Here is a 12,807-nt window from a genome sequence, read left to right as displayed (position 1 = left end):
ATTCCCCACATTTATCTTGTGCCATTCAGGCTGTTGTGTCTAATCTTTCAATGAAAATTTGCATTACTGGCACCTTAACAGATGCAGGGAGTCCAAAGGAAACACCATCAAGCATAAAATGCTCTGGAGGATTGTGGCAGAGTTTAAAGACAGACTGCCATGGGCTCATATAACACATACATTGGACCATCAACATGTTCGGATACATGTTGTAAGGAATTCACTGGTTGATGAGGCAACCAAACCTGCAGTTGTTTCAGCAAGAATTGCTCACTCTCATAGGAGGGTGGATGATGAACCACTAGCTGCCGTGAATGCTTCGACTGATGGCACACCTTTACTAAAGCATATCCAACAAAATATTCCTACCACTAGAGTGCTCAAAACATTGCCTATGTAAAAATACAGAGGGAGGGTGATCATGTTATCCTCAGCTAAGCTCAAAGGCTAGAAATAATGAAAACAGCGCATGAGGGTATTGCTTCTGCTCATGATGGTGTGGCAGCTACTATTTCCCTATTACAGAAATGCTACTTGTGGCATGGTATATACAAACAAATCAAGCAATCGATCCTTAATTGTGACATCTGCCAACAAATCAAAGATTCCACCATCAAACACCCACTACATCCCTCTTAGTGGCTAACAAGCCTATAGAGTGTGTGTACCTGGACCATGTTGGTCCCTAAAACTCTGATGGTGCATAAAAAATACATTCTACCAGCAGTAGACCCTTGCTCCACATTCCTTAGAGTGTTGCAACAACGGTCGGCTGATGCTCGCACAGTTATTAAAGATTTGCAAGTATCGAGACATATGCAGTTGCTACATTTGACTCGGACCAGGGCCCTGCCTTTGCCGCCAAAGCTTACAGAAATACCATGGAAAAATAGGGTGCAGCAGTGCATTATTCTTCCCCCTATCATCCCAATGGAAATTCAAAAATGGAAAGGAAAAACTAGGATTTAAAGCAATCCTTAGCAGCTAGAGTATTATATTTCAGGTCGTATTTGGATCCCTTACCTATTTGGGGTCCAGAGAGCATTAAATAATCTGTCTAGAAGATTTTTGGTAGGCCATACCCCTTACAAGCTCCTGTTAGGCATTCCTATGTTCGTCTCAGATCTTGATGGTCCTGGTGGCAGAAACACCCTTAGACATAAATGAACATCCTGCTGTTTTACAGGAATTACAGCAGTATCGAGATGAACGTTATGGCACACACTCCAGCATTTTGGGAATGAGCGAGTCACTAACTTCTACAGGCTGGGTTCCAAAAGTTGGTGATCTGGTTCATGAGAATATTGCTGTGAAAAAGGGGTTCGGCCCATCATACCAAGCATTGGTTCTTGTTCTTGGGATAGAGGATACCAGAACTATGATTCTATCATCGCTTGCTGTTTCCAAAGACAAACGTTTTGTCTCTATTGATCAAATAAAGTTGCATCATGTGGCCGATCTTGCACAGTAGACCCCAAAGATTCCTGGGTAGTCGCCTAACCCCTTGCACTACCATACAGGAGAAACCTCTTCAAGCATTAAACAATGTTTTAATTGTTTCCCCTAGGTTGGGGAGGACGGATAATGAACTTTTTTAGATTCCAATTACCGCTACACGTACAAGAGATCCCCCAGACATAAATCTACAACCATCTACTACATCACAAACCAATGGAGCTGTTTATGATGAACCACCATTAGAGGAGTCTAACAGTTCTCTTTCGCCTGCACTGGCTCCTGTTTTTGCACAGACTACTTGTGGATATTTGACGATATAGACAACTTTTGTTCAACTACAACTACCACGTCTGTTTTTGGTATATGTAAGCTTTTCAACTGGCTTAAATGCACTTCCATCCGTGGTCTTATCTGTGGATTATACTAGCATTGCTTGCTTTATTCCAGTGCATTGGATTTGTCATTCTCATCGTCATCTTTTTGCTAATACATGGCCATTACCTCATTGAACGCTCTGCTGTTGAACTGGTAAATGAGGTTACAAAGCATTACTTGTCTTCCCACAAAGTGCGGAGAGACTTGTTTCTTGCGAACATTTCTGCAGTTCCAGTTCCTGATGGGATTGTTTGGGATACATTTCCATATGATATATTTGGCCCAACTGAAATTACACAAGTTCCGTATGCTTTTAAAATTTCTATGACTGATAATATAACCCCTGGAGCCTTATTACGAGTTTGGTGGATGGTTTAGGTCATTCCCCAAACTTCAGAACAGGAGGTTGCCGTCATAGTGGCTACCTCCCTGCCGTGGCTATTAAGAGTTTCCAGCTAGGTCAGCAGGGGGAAAACTGAATTTCCACCCACTGGCCTAGCGGAAAACACCCTACAGCATTGTCTTTGGCTCGTAATCGAGCCAGTGACAATGCTGTAAGATACAGGGTGCACCAGCATCCTCGCAGTGCTCACTGACTGCAAAGCAGACAATGAACATTGTGATGGTGCTTGCCAGGGGGACCCCAGAACTGCCCATGGCAGTGTCATGGGCAGTGCAGGGGCCCCACTGGTGCCCCCTACACTCATTTTTTGCCAGAATTTTCATGGCGGTGGTACGTCCATGAAACCGCTGGTAGAAAAGTGGGTCATAATCCCCAGGGCAGCGCTGCCCTGGCGGATTAAGACTGCCACAGCCACCAGACTGCCGGGCTCTCTCATCCGGGAGGGGCTGGTGGTCCCATCGCAGCACGACCGCCATGGTCATAATGTGTGGCTAGACCCGCTGCATTGGTGGCGGTCTGACTGCCACTGTATGTCTGGCAGCCTAGTGACCGCCAGACTCATAATGACCCCCCTGGTGTTGTGTCTGATGACTCAGATGTAAAAACAGTTGATTCAGTGCTCTCTGAACTTGAATATTATACTGTATTTGAAATGAAGATAAGTACATGAATGCTGCAAATTATGGCAAAATGTTTTGCTATCTTTATTATGAATACCAATACCTACACCAAACTATTACTCCATATATAGTTTTTAATTATACACGATGGGAATACTCTCCAACTCAACCAGTGGGAAGTTCCAAAACATATGTAGACAAATTTGTGTTTTTTTTCTGGGCATAATGCTACCCATACTGAGTCATATTATTTCAAATTGGAAGCAGAAAAAGCAAGGAAAACCTTGTTGATTGACACTATAATTTTTTCAAATTCATTTGTTTCCAAATTGGCTATACAGGGCTAGGAATATTGGAAGAAATAGTTGATTTAAAATCAGTATGGGAAACAAACAATTGTCAGGTGCAAGGCATGGGTGCCTTATTTAAAGCATGTTTAATTCTGTCACAAATTATTTTCTTGAAATATAATGTTTAGCAAGAAACTTGTCTGGGTCTAGTGAAAGTTAAAGATATGAATCTGCCCAGTATACCCTTTATTTCAAAGTTTGAAAATTGGCAAAATGTTGTGAATTATACAGAAGAACAGCTCAGTGGTATAGTTAAGAACGGTATCTATTTAATTCCACACTTTCGGGTCCCAAAGGGTAGTTATTGTGCATAGTGGACCCAAATGGTTGTCATGTGCATTTTTTTAACTCTACACAGGGTTGCAGACAGGACCCTTTTTATGTCAGTACAGAACATGTGGGTATAGCCACCACATATTGCGTGGGTAAATTTTGTCAGCAATGGTTACAACACTCCACATTGACCACTATTAAAGAACATCTCTCTCTCCTGTTCGAGGACATTGATTTGCAGAATTTCTTGTTAGGCCCTAGGAAACAACTCTCCAAAAGATACCTGTATGCAATATACAATGCAATATTGAAGCATTTCCCTTATGGGACCGAAGGCCTAATTAAGGCAAGTAGAGCCAGCAAACTTAGAGACAGCATTAGCCGTTGTCGATAATGGTGAACACACTGTCCACTCATATGTACACATTAAACAGCATTGTATCATCTGCAATAGACATTGTATAAAATTACATGTCACTATTACAACATGGACAAAGTCAACTTAGGTCCATTATGCAGCTGAGTTGGACTTTACTGGTTCTCGAAGTGAACCGCATATCCTGCATGCAAGTAAACTATAAAAAGACCACCAAAATGCATCTGGCTCTTTCACAATGGTGGCATTATACATCTTGGCGAGGAGGATGAGGATTCTGGCTGTGAGGGATAGGAGAAGGAGGACATTGTACAGGATATTTAGGGTGAGGGTCACCCTGTTTAATCTGACAGAGGAGGAGATCATATACCGGTACAGACTGAGTAGTCAGGTCATACTTGAGCTGATAGCTGAATTGAAAGCACAGTTACAGGCCCCAACTCGTAGGAGCAATGCTATACCTCTCCAGGTTCATGAATTGTGTTTCCTATATCTTCTATCGCCAGGGAGTTGCTAGACAGTCGTAGCTGTAGTGGGCGCATCATAAAACACATTTTCCAGGTTCCTGGACATAATGGTTGGAAAGCTCAATCAATACATGTATTTCCTCAATATCCACAAATCGTTGCGGCAGACCAAACTGAATTTCTACATGGTAGCACAGTTCCCCAATGTACTTGACTGTGTCAATGCACACATATTACTATCTGCCCCCTCAGCTGCAGAATACATCTACAGGAACAGGAAGAGCACATACTCACTGAATATGCAAGTGGTGTGTGATGCCTCCTGTGTCATCACTGACCTTGTGGCCAGATACCAAGCTGCAGCTATGATTCCTTCATATTCCACCACAGTTGAATACACAAGCGACTATCACAGGGGGAATTTGGAGATGGGTTCCTGCTAGGTAAGAGAATCTCAAACTCACTGAATGGACTGGGCAGCAGCGCATGTGTGATATGAACTAATGGTTTGCGCTTTCATGCTCCTAAGATAACAGTGCATATGCCTTATGTCCCTGGATCCTCGCACCTTACCTGACCTCAAGAACACCAAGTGAAAGACGAAACAAATGGGCATACAAGACCACACACTCAATCATTGAGTGAACATTTGGCATCCTAAAGTCACGCTTCGACAGCATGCACAAGACCAGTAGGTCACTTCTCTACAGGCCACAAACATGATGCAAAATCATTGCGATTTGTGCCATCCAGCACAACACTGCAATGAGGAAGGGACTACAGAATGTCAACATTGAGCCTGACTCTGACAATGAACAGATGCAGCTGCGGTACATGCACAATGCTCAGAGAAAACAAGACATCTTAGAAATAAAACATCACATGTGGGGTAGTGCTTGGTGCACAACTCAGTGACTACCTTTTATTCAGGTAGTTACCACAACTGAATAAACATACATGCAATTGGACAAAATATGTGCCAAAAAAATTAAGTCAACTCGAATCACTGAGTTGTGATGGAGTTACTTTTTGCATCCCCTTATGTTGGGGTGCTTTTCTGCTGCACTGGGTCATGGGCCAGGTGCTCTGCAAGACCCAGAGGAATGGGGGCGTGTGCACCTAGTTTGGCAGGCCTCCTGTGCAGACACACCACTGAAGCTTGATCCCTGCTTGCTCTCAGGTGGTGAGACATGGGGGTCAGGCACAGGTTGTGGGTTTTAATGTTTTCAAGTGCAGTTGTGACCTGCACCAGCCTGGGAGCCACATCCTGGCAACAGTGCAACATATCAAATTTGAATGTTGACTGTGTGCCTGGCCAGGCTTGATGTGGCATTTGCCAGGCAGTTGATGGACCTGGTGAAGGTGTATATGTGTCAATGTGTCCAATGTGCTGCCTGTGGTGCATATGCTGCATCCTGTGCTCACACTCGATGGTAGATTGCCAGCGCTCTTGCCCTTCTCAACTGCCATGGTAAGGTGCTGCAGCTACCTAATAACCCTGACAATTTTTCTGCTCTGCTGGCTCTGTGTCCTTAGGCTGGACCTCTCTAGGCCACCATAGACAGAAGGGGTATCAGCCACTCCTTGCGTGGGCTCAGTGTGCCTACTGACAAATCTGGACTACGCTGTGGTGAGGTCCCTCACATTGTCCTGTTCGTCATCGCTGTCAGCAAAAGTGGGCAGTGCTAGCTCTCCTGACAGTTAGTGTAGATGTGGAGGGTGGAGGTGATGGTGGTGTGGGAGGTTCTTGAAGGATGCCACTCTGATTAGCCCTTCAGTTCCCACAGGTGCAGAGACATCTGGGCTGTGATCTGTGGGACATATACGTACATAGTTTTTGTGAATAATGGAATACATTTGTGTGTATGACATGTTAGTGATGTTTACATTTGTTTGGTGTGGTCATCAGCACTACGTACAGCATGCTGATGAAATACCTGTGTGGGCCAGGCACCCCAATAAAGTATTTTGTGTTGTGATGTATATGATGTGGATTGCCTAACATCATGGCCTGGATGGGACATAAGGGTAGATGATTTACCCTGGCTGGTGCCTGCTCGGATGGATGCGTCAATGTCCCTAACACAGGCGATACTGTCCGGTTTGAGGGTCTCCTCGATTAGCGTCTGCATGGCAGTTAGTGGGGTGGTGTCTTGATGGTCCTTCTCCCGTCCAACATCCCTATGCTATCCTGCTAGGCAGCTTATCCTTGGTTTGGGAGCACAGGTCATACCTCTGCTTCCGAATTTTGGGGATGGTCCTGCATATCATCCCCAGGGAGTTTGCCTTCTCCAGTATCCCCTTCCAGATGGTGTTCTTCTGGGCCTCAGGGACTGAAAAGAAGGCCTTTCCAAACAGCTGGCCCATGTCCCCCACACACTCCTCTGTTACCACCTTCAGCTCCCTCTCCGAAAATGTAATTTTTATCTTTCTGCTGCTCCCAGCTTCCTTCCAATCCTCTAAAGCCATGGTGTGGTGTGTTATTGCTTTCCTGTGCTGCCAGCTGTGCTTCAGGTCCATTCCCTGCTTCCAGTAGGTGTGTTAGGCCTCTGCCTTGTGGCCACATCCTGTAATAATCTTCCACCTGGACTCTGACATCATCAAAATGCTTTCAGCTGCATTTTGGGCTTCATTTCCTAAATTGCGATTTCCTATTAGGAAATCACAATTTAGCGATTTCTTAAATACGGATTTCCTAATAGAGATTGTGACTTCATAGATATCACTACTAGGGAATTGTAGGCTTCGTACATACCTATTTGTGACTCACAAATACGATTTTGATGGAATCGCTATTTGTGAGTCGCAAATTAAGAATTTCATACATCTGGCCGATAAAGTATTCCACACATAGGCCCTCATTATGACATTGGCGGTCAGCCGACCGCCACAATGGCAATGGCAGTAGTAACGTCGCCAGACTGGCGGTGACCACCGCCAAATTATGACCATGGCGGTGATCCCTCCCATAGACAGCAAATGCATCACCCGAACTGCCACTGTGGTCCGTCCACTGACCACAGCGGTAGGCAACTTCAGGCAGGCAGAAGACAATGACCCACCCACCATATATTGACATAGCAGACCGCCAGGATTTCGGAGGTGGGAACTCCGCCACCAAAAGCCTGGTAGAAACACATCATATAAAAGGAGACACTTACCTCCAGGGACACAGAGGAGTCTGCAGCCGCCATGGAACCCAAACTTGAAGTCCTGCTGATGCTGTACCACGCAATGGCAGTCCAGGAGCAGCAACGCTGACCAAAATGAGGATGGGGAGTACAGCCTCCTAGCACACAAGGGAAGAATGGGAGAGTGACACACCCACATGCACAACACACACCAAACACACATACCACACACGAGAACAATCTGGAGAGTTGATCAACATCAACATAACCCAGGAACAAAGAAAGCCAGGACACATACCTCTGGTCCAACCACTGTTATTCTGTGTGAATAGCAACCTCAATCTAAAATACATATACAAATATACAGAAAGGGTCATTGGCCAGTCCATAGTCAATAAATGGCCACAGGGCAACGTCCAAGGCCCAACTTGACCCCTGACAGCCTAGTCACTCCACTGGGCAGTGGCATCATGATGATGTTAGGCAGGCACCTCAGGGGGTGGGGGTTTGTGGGTGGGTTTCTTCTTGGGAGTGGGGTCCTTGGGTTTGGGAAGGGGGTCTTTACCCTTCTCTCCAGAGGGCGGAGGAGTGGGCTTGGGGCAGGGGATCGGAGTGCTACTCTTGTGCCCCTTGGTGGTAGGTGTAGTTTTAGGGGAAGGAACAGGAGTCGACTAGGAGCTGGAGGTAAAGGGCTGGGGGGGAGGAATCTTTCTCTTACGGGCAGGACGGCGGGAGAAGGAAGAAGTCAAAGCAGGAAAGGAAAAGTTTCTTAGGACCAATGGGGTAGGTTGTGGGAGGAGGATTGGGAGTGGAGGTAGAGGGAGTGGTTGTAGGACTTGGGTGCAGGTGCATGGACAGTGTGCATGTGTGAGGTGGATGGCTGTTGTGTGTCTGAGTGGGAGTGTTTATGTGTTATTGGAGGGGAGCAGACAGGATGGGAGAGAACAAACAGGACGTGTGTATATATGTTGTTGTGGTGTCTGCAAGTGACCTGATTGTGCTGCATGAGGTTGTGATGGTAGTGGTGGTGACTGCGCATGTGGTGTGTGGGGTGCATGTCTGCGTGTCTGCTGTTGTAGTGACTGAGCAAGGCTGTGCAGGTGGTAGGATCTGTGACTGATGATGCAGTACATGCAGGTGTGAGTGTTGATGTGACTGTGAGGGAGGTGGACGAGGGGGAGACAGTGGAGGCAGTGGCTGTTGTAGTATGTGCATCTGTGTGTTGGCTGTGTGTGTACTTGTGGAGTGAAGTGTGGTGCCTGTGTTTGTGTGTGCGAGTCCTCTCTGTTGTTTTGTGCGCATGCTTGTCAGGTTGTGTATGTGGGATGGGTTGGGGGAGAGGGCTTTGGGACTGGGAACAGGTTTGGTAGAGGCAGGATGGAAGGGCCAGGGACACTGGCTGCCGTCAGAGAGGAGGCCAGAGCCTGAAACGATCTCTGTAGGCAGCCAAGCCACTGTGAATGCCCTCCAGGTAGGCATTACATTGCTGCATCTGGGATGCCAGCCCCTGGATGGCATTAACTATGGTTGACTGCCCTACAGAGATGGATCTCAGGACGTCAATAGCCTCCTGACTGAGGGCAGCAGTGCTGACTGGGGCAGGGCATGAGGTGCCTGGGGCGAAAGAGACTCCCACCCTCCAGCGGTCAATGGGCACGTGCAAGTGGGTGGGGGTCTACTGGGAGGGTGGTGCTGGTACAGGGGGTGGCAGAAGTTCTTGTAGCTGGGGTGGTCCCATAGGGGTCCACCACCACCAAAGAGCTTCCATCGGCGGAGGAATCTGAGTCTGCAGTTGTTGCTCCTGTCTCCCTTGTGGTGCTCTCCTCGCCCTCCAAACCACTGGTCTCCTTGGTTTCTGTGCTCTCCGCCTCCTGGGTCCTGTGGGCTGCAGCTCCCCCACTCGCTGGTGCCCCTGCTTCTTCACTAAATGATGCTAATACACATTAGGACAGGATGAGAAAAGGAGAGAGGGTGGGGGAGAAAGAAAGGGAGCACAGGGTCAGTCACAGCACCAACAGCACATATGGCATTCACATCACAATCACTCACTGTACTAACACTGTGCAGTATGAACCACAATGACAAACCATTACCTGGGCACAGCAGCAGTAAAGAACCCAAACTCTACCTTCTGCATACCTACTGGGACTAACTAAGCCCTGCCTGCCATGGTATGCTAGCTACTTACCAGTACCAAAAATACAAACCACCCTATATAGCTAAGCAGGACCACACAGGAGAAGAAAAACCGGCATATTGGGGCATCCAATGACCAGAACCTTGCACCCAAACCCCATGCCTGGCAACAAAAAAAAAGGACCACACAGTCTGTACTCTCCCCCTTGTGGCTGCTGTGCTGCCCTCAAGCACCCAGCCAACTCAGGATTGGCCACCGCCAGTATGTGGGCCATTAGGGGGGGGATCAGGCTCCGATAGGCACCCCTCCCTCATTGAGAGGCCGTTCCCAGCTGGGCCTCCACTGTCTTCCGGGCACAGAGTCTCAGGTCCTCCCACCGTTTCCTGCAGTGGGCGCTCTGCCGCTATGGAGCCCCAGGGTCCACACGTCCTTGGCGATGGCACTCCACAACCCTTTCTTTTGATGGGAGCTGACCTGCAGAGGAGACACAGACTGAAGGACACCATGAACTCAACAATCTATTCTGTTACACAAATGGCTTACATACTGCATATGACCCACATTAAGCACACACATGACCCCTACCTCTGCATACACATTGGATGCAGCCAACATCCCCTAAATGACTCACAGCCAGCACACACATACATCTTCATGCAGCCATGTTGCATCCAATGTACCCATGATGTACTCACCTGTTGGTCTGGAGGCCAATACAACTGCCCATACAGAGGTAGGACCCCATCCACAAGCTTCTCCAACTCCTCAGATGTGAAGACTGGGGCCCTTTACCTTGTAGCATGGGGCATCACAGGTTCAAGACACATGGTCACAGCAGCACACGCAGTGGAGATGTTGAACCGTAGAGAGTCAGGAGTCAAGTGAAGTGGTACAGAGAAAATGGCAGTCACATCCGCGGTGGTGAACACCGTCACCGCCGACGTTGATCATCATTGGTTCCTGTACTCCATAGAGCTCTATCTTAGCCAATGAGGAGTTGCACGGCGGTGCAGACCGCCTTCCGCCATGATGCCAAACGCCGGCAGAGTGAAGTCGCTTCTACCTGTCCCTGCATACAGGGCAGGTGGTTGCCATTTTCTAATGTTAGTACTCATGTTGGACAAATTTATGTCCATCATTGGTATCAATAGTACACACCTAGACAATTCCAGTCTTCTACATACATACATGCTCTGTGTACTGTGATATTATGTGCCCATACTTCTTGTAGACACACATTTTAAGTTTGGCTCACTTAGGTACCAACCACTGCGGAGGAGGAGGCAAGCACCCGTGTACAGACCCCTAGTGGACTTGGCTACACTGAAGGACCGGCACATCATACTCACCTATCGTCTGGACAGGACCACAATTACTGAGCTGTATCAACAATTGGAGCCAGATCTAATTCCTTCTATCAATAGCACTACAGCAATTCCCCTCTGTAGCACCGTTTTTTTCAGTGCTCCACTTCTTGGCAACTAGTTCATTCCAGGTGACAGTGGGCTTGGCTGCATGAATGTCACAGCCAATGTTTTCAATAGTGCTTGGAAGGGTTTTGGCTGCCTTGCACAAACACATGAGCAGCTACATTTCATTCCCTAGAGTGAATATTTGCCCAGTGTGAAGGCTGGATTCTACGTCATGGGACACATACCACATGTGATTGTGGCCATTCACGGGACCCATATTGCCTTGGTCCCTCCCAGGGCAACTGAGTAGGTCTACAGGAATAGCAAGAGTTTCCACTCAATAAATGTCCTGATGGTGTTCTTTGCTGATCAATACATCTCCCATGCCACTGCCAAGTTTCCTGGATCTGTGCATAATGCCTATGTATTGAGGAATAGCAGCGTCCCACGGGTGATGGCATGACTACAGAGGCACAGAGTGTGGCTCATAGGTGAGCTTGAGTTTTTACACAATGTATGTTAGTGTATGACAACTGGAGTTGTACTCCATGCCATTGTACATGGATAATGTGTGTCCCTCACTAGGTAACTCCGGCTATCCAAACCTGTCCTGGCTGTTGACCCCTGTTAGGAGAACAGGGGCTGAAAATCAGTACAATGAGGGACATGGCCATAGCAGGAGGGCTGTAGAACGCACATTTGGTCTACTGAAAGCCAGGTTCAGGTGCCTCCATTTAACAGGTGGGTCCCTATGCTATGCTACGCCCCTGGTCTGCCAGATTGTGGTGGCCTGCTGCATGCTGCACAATTTGGCCCTCAGACGCCGTGTGCCCTACCTTCAGGAGGAGGGGGAGACAATGCACCTGTGGCAACAGTGGACACTGAAGACAGTGAGGAAGAGGAGGAGGAGGAGGAGGAGGATGTGGAAAACAGGACACATATGATACAGCAGTACTTCCAATGACACTCAGGTGAGACTATAGATCCGATTATATCTCTATTTAAGTTAAGTGCTGGGTGCCAGCTGTGTTGTGCCAACCACTGCCTTTACCTTTCAATTGATCGTCACTTATGCCTTCCCTTTTTGCAGACCTTGGTGTGGTCACAACTGTGTACTGATGTAATGACTACAGACTGCTTAAACACATTTGTTGGATGGATTTACACATTACAGGACATTTGCACAGGATAATACAATTCAATACATTGCACATTTCTGTCTGATAAAGCACTATTACTTCAGTTGTGTTCAAGGGTATTTATGGAGATGACAATAATGAAGGCATAGTGCAATAGAGTGGGGTGATGGTTGAGAAAACTTCAGTGTAGTGGTCCAGTTAGTTTGTAGCACAGTTCCATAGGAAGAGGTGTAATGGCAGTCCAAAGTGAACGAGGTGACTTAGTGGCACGCAAGGGGGACATTCTGGAAGGGCTCATTTCCTGGCGGTGGTCGTGGTCTTGGCAGCAGTCTCTGGTGTCTGTCTGGGTCACAGGGAACATTTGTAGGGGGGTTCTTCTGCTGCAAAGGGAGAGTTGCTGGTGGCTTGTGGGTCTTGCGACAGGTCCTCCTGTCCACTAACTGCAGCAGATGTTGATGGCTGGTGAGTGGACTGGCTAGTGGAAGTGGGCCGCTGGTGTGCTCTGTTCTCCCCCATGGTGTTGGCCATGTCACCCAGCACCACTACAATGGAGGCCATGTTGGCATTTAGGCCCTGCAACTGCTGCATGACCTCCTGGTGGTGTACCCCCTGCAGTCGCTGGTTCTCCACCATGATGGTGATCACCTGGCCCATCCTGTCCTGGGA

The sequence above is a fragment of the Pleurodeles waltl genome, chromosome 6 (genome assembly GCF_031143425.1).
Source record: "Pleurodeles waltl isolate 20211129_DDA chromosome 6, aPleWal1.hap1.20221129, whole genome shotgun sequence".
In the NCBI taxonomy this organism is placed as follows: Eukaryota; Metazoa; Chordata; class Amphibia; order Caudata; family Salamandridae; genus Pleurodeles; species Pleurodeles waltl.
Note: the sequence above shows the minus strand (reverse complement) of the source record.